We start from the raw sequence: 10722 nt of genomic DNA on the forward strand, positions 1-10722 counted from the left end.
CGTAGACAGCTACTCACGCAGTTTCCTTTCTGTATTCTTTCTTTGCCTCTTTGAAGGCCTGAAAATGAGAACAAAAGAAAATTGCTCTCATCATCCCAAAAGAGAGAGCACATGTCTCTCACTTTCTTCAGCAGGTGGGCTGTCGCTGACCAGGATATGATTTCACAGGAGCGAGACAGAACACACCGGCTCCAGATACAGGGTTTTGTTCTGTATTGAAGCCCTGAAGTTCTTGATGATGAAGCTTTTAAAAAAACTTTTAAAAGCAGCATGTTTTGTAATGCATTTATTAATTCATTTATCAGTTGTGAAGCACTTCAGATGCCACACAACATCAAAAATGCATATATGACACTATAAATAATTTTTCAAATATTTCAAGTTAAAAAAATCATGATATTGGGCCTTTGATAATTTAAAATGAATAGCTAAGTAAATGTGTCTTTGTGAAGTCATTCAAGATTGGCCTACTTTAGTAAATCCATGATGCTGTGCTTGGCCTTTAGCCTCCTTGTTGTGTAATCGCTCATGGCAAGGGCAATGATGCTATTAGCGGCTTCACTGAAGATATATAAACTGACAGCATATGACTACATCTCTTTTTTCCCTACTGTCTCTGCTTTTTACACAGTCTTGCTGAGAGAGCTGCTACAAAGTCTGTCTGCTACCTGTTCCCATTTGCAGGGCATCATATACAGCTGTCTTGCTCCGACCTGGGAGACCTCAATGTTTGCAAAAGGAGCCCTGTACTGATAATAGTTTAACACAGTGTTACATCCAGAGAGTGAATGCTCTAAATATTCTAATTTGAATATTTAGATGTGAATAAACATCGTCTCAAGACCTTAAAGGGGACCTATTATGAAAAACTAGTTTTTTCTTGCTTTAACATATATAAAGTGGTCTCTCCTCAGCCTGCCAACTCAGAGAAGGAGGAAAGCAACCAAATTCTGCAGTGTCTGTACAGCCGCCCGGATGAGCCATCCAGTGTCACGTGGCTTCTACGAGCCGTTCAGATTCTGCTCCTGTCGTGACGTCACGACAGGAGCAATGCTTAAAACCACGCCCACAACTAACTCCGCCGGCCGGAGCTTCTGCCATCTTTTCGTAGCGGTGTATCGCATCATTCGCGTCATCGCGTCAGGCAGCCAATCAGCTCAGTGCCTCATTATCATAGCCGCCCGCCCACTCAGAATCCCACATAGAGAAGGAGGTTAGAAATGGGGAAGATAAAGACATGGCTCAGAGGCTGAATTTCTAATTTATTTAGCAAAAGCAATCAAAAGCTTGTTTTTAAGACATTCAAGGCCTATTTAAAATAGGTATTAGTGCCATAATAGGTCCCCTTTAAATAATGACATCCAGTCACTTTCAGTCATGAATTTGATAAAAGTATGTGATTTACGTTACTACCCAGGCTCGCCCACGACTGCATGTCACATCATAAAAGAAGGAAAATGCCCAAATGTAAAACTTGAGGTGAGGTGTTTTATTTACAAAAAAGGTTAATAATAACATACCGGTAACCAAGTTCATGGTAAAAAGGGGGAATTGCAGCTGCCCCTGGCTGACGGCGTCTGAATCTTTTTTAAAGGATGAAGCTGATAGGAATCTTAAGCGTAGGTGCTGAAGGAACAGGACAGCATCCAGTCACTTGGCAGAAGGCAACAGCAGAGGTGGATGGAGCAAATTCTGAATCAGTGCTGAAACACCCACTTTACACGGACACCAGCAGCGAAACAAAGCATCCAATCCTTAGAGTCCCGGAGGGCAACCGCTTGGCATAAAGGAGGAGCAAATGGACATAGCTGCGGCCCAAGGTCGTAACGATTTCTTTTTTTTTTATTTCTATTTTTTCCCCCCACATTTATATTTGTGTTTCTTTTTTACTCATTACCTACTTTTGCTTTCAATTTGGTTAGAAAACCAAAACTACTTAGTTCGAGACACTATCTTGCTATCATTTTAGCCCTTCTTTTTATCACTACAACCCAATAAACAGCATCTATTCCAATAGTAGCGTATAATAATCTTCACTCTAATTCTACAGTTCCATTTTCAGCAATTTGCCTTCTCTCAACAGTTATATCATGAAGACTGGATGAAGAAAAGCCAACATATGTGGCGAGGGACAGAGTGAGATAATGTTGGATGGAAAACCCATGCTAGAACTTCTGAAAGTCATTAAAAAACGAAATAATTACTAGGCTATTATACCCATAGTCATGGATGCCAGAATCCAAAAAATAAGGATGTGATATTTGAGGATTTTAAATTTTAGACATTCAACTCTTTCTTAAAACATCCCCACATCTTGGCACAGTGACTTTACATGGTTATTAGGTAACTGTGTTTATGTTACTGCTGTGGAGTTGTTGGGCGAGGATGCAGAGAAAGCTACCAGCAGCAGCGCTGGTGGTCAAACCGGCACGTTTTCAACACAGTGATTGCTTGGTCTCCAGTGGACAAAGCACTGTGAAATACTTAAGCATCTTTATGAACTTGAGAAACACCATGAAAAGCTGGAGCTTGTTGTCTGAAGTTGATTTCATCCAGAGCATGAGTACTCCCCTCCACCCTCCACCCATCCAATCAGGAGCGGTCATACATGGTTTCTGGCCCGTATTTCTCTAGAGATAAAACCCTAATTAACATGAGTGAGTGAAAGTCTTTGGTCTTAGTGAAAACATATGAGAAACCACTTTTTCCACTAATCGCCCACCCACAACTACTAACCCCTCCACCTTTCCACATGTACACACACTGGCGGAAGCGAAGCAGCCAGCCTTCATGAAACACTGATAAAGACTTTGGAAACAGTTTTTAGACAAAATAATATGAAAACCCGTCATATGTGGCCCAGCTGTCGCCTTTATTTCCACAGGGTCCTCAGATGATAAGGTACACTGTTATGAAGTTTAAATTAATGTGTAGAATATAGAGTATAAAGCGTGACTGATTTATTTTGCAATCTTTTGTCCCTCTTTTTACCATTACTGTTTGTTTAAATGTTCCAAAGGTTTCCTTTTGATAGTTTTTTTTTACATTTGCAATTCTAGGACAAACCTCTTTTTTTAAAACAAGTGCAAAGACAAAAGACAAAATAGGAAGGGAGGCAACCTGCGAGAGGAACTTCAAGGATTATTAGCCCAATCACTTATTACACCTAAGAGGTGAAATACATGAATGAATCATCTAGACAGCATCCTCTTGATTTATGGGTGGCTGACTCAGAGAACCGACCCTCTAAGAGAAATGACTTCCTGCACAAGAACTTGACATGAACCCACCCCAGGAACCATGTGTTTAGTTATTAAGAGGATTGCTCGGCTGCTATACGTGTTGATAGATATGTTGTTGTTTTTTTGGGAGGTTTGTTAGATGGATTAGAGGTTAATATGAACTGTATGCTTTTGTTTTCTCATCGATTCCGTTGCAAATTTTAAATTAAATGTTTTTAAAAATGTGAATGTTGTGGAATCACCGTTTTTAAATCTTATCTATGGCACTGACCTGGTAGAAAATATAATAATAATTAAATCACAGGAAATTAAAACTCAAATTGCCAGGTTAACAGGTAGCAGGATGTGGCATTAATTGGAAGCAAGAAGCAGCTCTTAACATTGGCCACAGATGAGTAAGAACCAGACAGAGACTTCAACAATGCTGATTAGGTCTAATGATAACCAGTCAGGCAAATGGTGTTCTATGCCTGCACAACCACTGATTTTATGAGCTCTTGTTACGTGAGTGGTATTAACTCCTTTTTAGGTAGTACTCTCATACGTTATCGTGCATCTGTAGGAGGGCCTCTCAAGAGCAGTCAGTGTGCTGTGAGAGGAGGAACAGTGCAGGCAGGGAAGGCGATCATTGCTCCTTAGCAAAAAGCTTCCTTTCCAATATGAAGGTTGTTTGGGTTGAACCAGTGAGAGGTGAAGAGAAGCCTCAATGACTTCTGTTTGGATTTTTTAACTTCACTCAGTTAACATTCAACATACATTTTTTAAACCCTTGTTCCTTAAGTGTTTTACCCCATCCAGCTTCCCTCAGTGATACCATTCAGTCATTGCCTTAAGGGACAGGATGTTAGATTCTGATGTGTTATACAGTAGAACAATAGAAATAGGAGCTTTGTGGCCATCTACAAAGCTTTTCTGTCCAAAATCATCATCAACAAAGTCATCATTTGGTGAGGCCTTTGTGAAGGAACCTAGAGCTTGTACCAGCAAGTGCCTCCAGAGTTGATTTTGTGGCTAACTGGATTCTGGTTTGAGTACCTCAAATAATGTTCGTAGTATTATTCTGTTAAAGGTCATCTAGTACCATGATGGCCTCTTGAAGTCAAGAGGAAGTTCATAAAAGGTCTGGGGTTCAACCTAATTCCACCACGTGGATTCAAGTAAGATTCAATATTGGAAAAATTAAACAATTTCCTCTGGCGATTGGATATGGGGCAGAATAGAGTATGACAGAATCCTTGAGGACTTTTAGATGTGACATGGTTCTCAGGGAATAAGATAGATACAGACACTGCTTTCAAGGTGGACCATGGAGGGTCGCTCTCTGCAGCCATAGACAGCTGCATCGTAGTTTATATGTAAAGGTCCAATGGTAAAATAATAAACTGAGCGGCTCAAGTCCTCCTTTGTTCTGCCTAGATAGTTAAGACCTTTCACTGGCCACACAATGGAGCCTGTTTGGAGAAGACATTTGGGCCAATATGTGGTAAATGAAAGAGGCACAGATTAATCAAATTAATTAATAATGCTTAGAATCAAAGGAAAAGAGTGCCATGGGTCAGAAAAGGATAAAATAATGTTCTTCACAATTGTCCACCACAGACGGCTCGAGTCCAATTGCAAAAAAATCAGAGACAAAGCAAGTCACCTTGTCTAATGGCTCTTCCAAGTTCACAAGAGGGGGAGATGATACCATTGGTAAGAAATGTTTAATGGGAGACAACAGCTGTCGCAGAGGGATTAATCTGACAATGTTGATCCTTTTTCTAATGTCGTCTGCTGAAGAATAAGGGCGAAAGAACCTGACCTGGTCAAGGTGGATCAAAGATGCCAGAACACTGCCCAGTTGATTTGAAATGGATTTTATATAGCCTCATTCACTCAGTCAGTTTGTTCCACCTCTGTAGTTCCTTGTTCCCACCTGGTTGTGCTGTGGGAAATACATTTTTTTCTGCTTCTGTTCTACCTTGGGGGGTAGTAAAAGAAGCTTAATGTGGCAAAAATGAGTGTGAAGGGCTCTGACAGCATGGCTACAATATGGCAGAAGAGACAAGAAAACGAAATACTATGTAGAAAAATACCAGCAGGTTTGCTATATGTCTGGACTAGTCTGGCCTTATGAACTTTAGGTACTCAGCACACCCTGCTGCGATCCTTAATAACCTACAGTAGCCTCCATCTGAAGCCAAGAGAGTGTATGCCTACCACTGAAGCAGGGGGAAACTGAGGCTCCCATGAAGCAATCTATGAAGCCATCCATTCCAGGTGCTTTAGCGGACAGGAGATATTTCATAACGTCACTCATCTCCTCGATAGCAACAAGTGAAACAAAGCCTTTACTTTAAAATTATGTTTTTAAATTCTTCTTAAATTCTTAAAGTAACCATATTATTAGGTATTTTAAGGTGTTTGGGGTTAGGGAAAACATTACAAGTTGTTTTAAAATCTCTCTGCAGATGAGTCCTGCAACCTTTTCACATTTGTTTCCTGTCTGCCCTTTTCAAAACAGCGACTTCCTAGTTCTTTAGAGCAAAATCCTCTGATGAGTTCAGTTTGTTTTCATTTGACATCAATTGGACTGAAATTAGCCTATGTGCTCTGCACATGCTTCATAGTTCCCACCCATAGTTTTGAGGTGTAAGGAGTAGAAGAAGCTAAAAAAGGAAGAGAGAAAATAAAGCCTACATGATGAATATACAGGGTTGAAACATATCCACTTAGACCAAGGATGTATCTGTTACGGGTCCCAAGGGTGAGGACCGTGGTAACAAATATGTGTACCTGCAAAAAGCAGGTGGAGTGCGGAGTGATTAAAGCACGATGCGTCTCTGTTCTCCGCCAGGTCATTTCTTTATTATATACAATAATAAAACACAATAAAACACACAAAATAACTGTCACCATTACGCATGGGCTTAATTTTACAACATTGCATTGTCACATTCCCTTTTACTCTTCAGTTATTTGTAACTTAAATTCCTCAGTACATTACTGGTCAAAATCCACTATACATAGTGTTAACAGCACTTCGCGGGTCTAAATACCCCTTTAAATAACTTGTACACACAGGATTAACCAACGCATTCGTGTCAATAATATATACAATATTCAAATAAAATACAACAGAAGTCCCCTTAATTGGTACCTTAAAGGGGACATATTATGGCATTTAATGTATATTTTAAACAGGCCTTGAATGTCTTAAAAACAATATAAAGCTTGTTTTTTCTACCTAAATCAGAAATTCAGCCTCTGGGCCATGTCTATAGTTTTACAGATAATAAAGCCTTTTTCTGTGCTTCATTTTCAGGGCGGGGGGGGGTATGATAATGAGGCTCTGCGCTGATTGGCTGCTTGAATGACGTGTAGCAGGGGAGGAGACAAAGCGTCGCTCCGGGCAGAAGAGCAGCGGCTGCGTAGCAAAGCGTGTCCCCGGTTCTGCGTTAAATCGACGCGTACCCTACGCCGTAGGCTCTGCGTTGGTGTAACGCGGAACCATAAATCAGCCTTTAGTCATCTCGTCTTCAAACAGGAAGATTGAATTTAATTCTAAACAGTTACACCACAGTTATTTACTCAGATTCCTCATCATTTCACTTCTTATGTTACAAGACAAATGAATCATGTAACTGTAAAGAAATCACAACACTGAATTTTCACAAATGGCAACTTTATTGTTAAAATATATAAATAAAATGTATGCACTATTGCTGGCTCAAGGAAGGACCGTGCGTCTTCTGAATGTGAACAGCTCCAGGTGCTTTAAAGATTTGAAACCACAGAAGAAAAATGTATTACGGTACTGAGCCGCCGGCTCCGGGGGAACCGGCTCTCCCGGCTCCGGCCCCCCGGAGCTCCCGGGTTCGGAGGTCTGAACCCGGGGCTCCTCGACGGTCCGGTCCGTGAGCAGCTCCGGCAGCAGCTCCGGTGCTCCGGAGCTAAGCTAAATACTTAGCCCATGCAAAGATCATACTTGTAGACAAATATAAATGACATAAAAAAAAGGAACTTACCGCTGACTCGTGTGCAGTTACCGGGTCCGTGCTGTGGGATCTGATCCAGTTATGAGGGTAAATGTCGATGCAAAACCTCATTTCTACTCTCCCTCGCTGTGGAAACAGCCACCGCTGCTGAACAATGGCTGGAGCTCGAGCGGGCGGACAGAGCTGGTTGTGGGCGTGGTTTCAGCAGCGGAGGAGACCAAGGGCGTGGTTTGCATTTTGGTGACGTAAAGAAAATGCACAAATCCAAACGGCTCACAGAAACCACATGACACTGGGGACTGTAAGGTGGGGGGAGCAGACCTTGCAGATTTTCATGGGGTATCATCTTTTCTGTGTTGGCAGGGTGATGGGAGACCACTTTATATATGTTAAAACAAGAAAAAACATGTTTTTTATAATAGGTCCCCTTTAATGAGCATTCGACTTGACCATGCACTATACGTGCTCGTCGTGTAATGGCGGCTGCCCGCGTGTAATGGCGGCCGTTTGGGAACTTTCCCGTTTCTTACACCATTTCGTACAAAAAACAATTAAACAGTTTAACCTTTCTTCCTTAGATCTCATAACAACAAAACAACAATATAAAACCCACATTCTCCGGTCTTAAACCATATACTGACCTGTAAAAAGCAGGTGGAGTGTGGAGTGAGTGATTAAAGCACGATGCGTCTCTGTTCTCCGCCAGGTCATTTCTGAAGTGGCCGAGGCAGGTGCACCCCTTTTACCGAACCCCGGAACCCCTGGAGCGACCACAACGTTCCGCCCCACTGCTTCCCAGTATAAAACATTCCCCTTCACAACGGTTATTAGACATCAAATAAAATACATGAAAATAAAACACACTTCTTAATGAAGGTGTCCCATTTGTACACATAAAATAAAAATCACATTATTGTGACCACTCCCTCACAGGGGTGTCACATATCTGTTGTTTTGTTGTGTTGAGTAATAAGTCAACTGGGAAAGTTCAAAGCTCACAAGCAAAGAACCTCCGTCTTGTAAAAGTGTATTAAATGTATTTCTACTATAGGGTTTACACTTTTGATTAACATTTGGCTCAGACAGTGGCTGGACATAATCACCTCTTATTGGTTTTTTCATGCTATGAAGCTTAAGCGAACTAATTGTCAGTTTATACTAACCCAGCGTCGCCTGAATGCAGTCCGAACAACATCTGAAATGTGATATTCCATTGTAAACATTCACCGGCACCTCTGCAGCTCCTCCAGTGTGGATAGGCTGAAGAAGCTGGAACTCAAAGCTTTGATTGCAGGAGACTTTGATTGGCGTAAGGTGGATGTCTTCCAGTTGGCTTCTTGAGCAACATGGTGCCACGCAGTACAAGGAAAAAGAGGCCAAACCTCTCTTCAGGAAACCCATGGATGAAATGGTGGATGGGCTCTCCAGACATTTTTACAGTATATGGTTCCAACTTGGGCAGCACGGTGGCTTGGTGGTTAGCACTGTTGCCTCACAGTGAGATGGTCCCCGGTTTGACTCCCAGGCCCGGCAGGGGCCTTTCTGTGTGGAGTTTGCATGTTCTCCCCGTCCTTGCGTGGGTTTCCTCTGGGTACTCCGGCTTCCTCCCACAGTCCAAAAACATGCGTAGTAGGTTATTTGATGATTCTAAATTGCCCGTAGGTGTGAGTGTATCTGGTTGTTTGTGTATATGTGGTCCTGCGATTGACTGGCGACCTGTCCAGGGTGTAACCCCTGCCTCTCGCCTGAATACGAGCTGGGATAGGCTCCAGCAGACCCCTGTGACCCTGCAAAGGATAAAAAGTGGGTATAGATAATGGATGGATGGTTCCAACTTGCTCATTAATTTCCAACATGGCACTGTGCAATACAAGGAAAAAATACACCTCGAATCCACTCCTCATATAACCTGTGGATGACTTCCATTCTTCAGATACAGTCTATGATATCCTATGGTTTCTTTTTTTCAGACAAAGTTCCGACTTCTTACCTACCGTCTGACAGTTTCTGCGGTTCTCCCGTCTTCGTCAGAGCGTCACGTGATGGGAAGTGACAACGTCCTTATCAGCTGTTTTTACTATGAGGGCGTGACCGAAGGTAAGAAGTCGTAACTTCTTCTGAAAAAAAGAAACCACAGGATATCAATCTGAAGACATAATGAACACAATAAAACTACAGTCTATGATATCACACACACACATAACTTCACAGACATTTACACACACACACACACACACACACACACACACACACACACACACACACACACACACACACACACACACACACACACACACATAGCCACACTCCACCTGCTATATACATCGGCCCATTCACCTGCATGCTCGCTCTGTAGTTTTGGGGGTTAGTTAATCGCGGTAGCTTAGTCTAGCTGTGATTGGGTCTCAGGACCTGGGACGGTTGCTGCTCGTGTTTCTGCCGGTTCCGTGTCTGTTTCTTGCAGATTTCCAGTGCTCGATGTGTGCCTCCATATGTGTTCTCGCGTTAGCAGCGGATGTCAACCCCCCCCCCCCCCCCCCAAAAAAAAGGGTTTGTATGTGTATGTATATGTATATATATGTATGTTTATGTGTATATATTGGCAAAAACAACTGTACAATACCACTAATACCAGGGGAACAGTATCAGTTCTGTATGTACAAATACTGCAGGCATCTTATAAACGTCAAATCAAACATATTGGCAAAGTGAATTTAATTCTATTACTTCTGAAATAACATGGAAAGTAGTGTGGAATGATATCATTCAAGCTTCAAAAAATCCTAACCATCAAACTATACACCTAAATATTGTTCATAGAGCTTACTTTACTCCCAGACTTAGACATTCAATGAAGCTGGAATCATCTCCCCTCTGCCAATTATGTTCACAAGGTTGCTTAGGTACTTTTATACATATGTTTTGGGAATGCCCTCCTGGAGTACAGTTGTTTTGGTTACAAGTCACCAAATCTTTATCCAAAATCTTAAATAAGGAGGTTCCATGCTGTCCCGTACTTTGTTTGCTGAATGATAATTCTCGATTTGTAATGTCAATACATGAAAAAAGAATTTGGCTTTCCGGCTTAACTGCTGCTAAAAAAATATTGGTCGTACGGTGGAAACCACCACATAATCTATCACTGGATCACTGGTGGCATCTTCTGATGGATATTTTAACCCTTGAGCTCTCTGTTGCACGGTCTCATGGAGCAAAAGAAAAGACCATAAAATCCTGGTCAGAAGCCATCAGCCATCTTATTATTTATTTTTCTTTATTATTTATTTTTCTTCTCCTTCTTCTCCTTCTTCTTCTTCTTCTTCTTCTTCTTCTTCTTCTTCTTCTTCTTCTTCTTCTTCTTCTTCTTCTTCTTCTTCTTCTTCTTCTTCTTCTTCTTCTTCTTCTTCTTCTTCTTCTTCTTCTTCTTCTTCTTCTTCTTCTTCTTCTTCTTCTTCTTCTTCTTCTTCTTCTTCTTCTTCTTCTTCTTATTATTATTATTG

Source organism: Cololabis saira, chromosome 1 (genome assembly GCF_033807715.1).
Source record: "Cololabis saira isolate AMF1-May2022 chromosome 1, fColSai1.1, whole genome shotgun sequence".
NCBI lineage: Eukaryota > Metazoa > Chordata > Actinopteri > Beloniformes > Belonidae > Cololabis > Cololabis saira.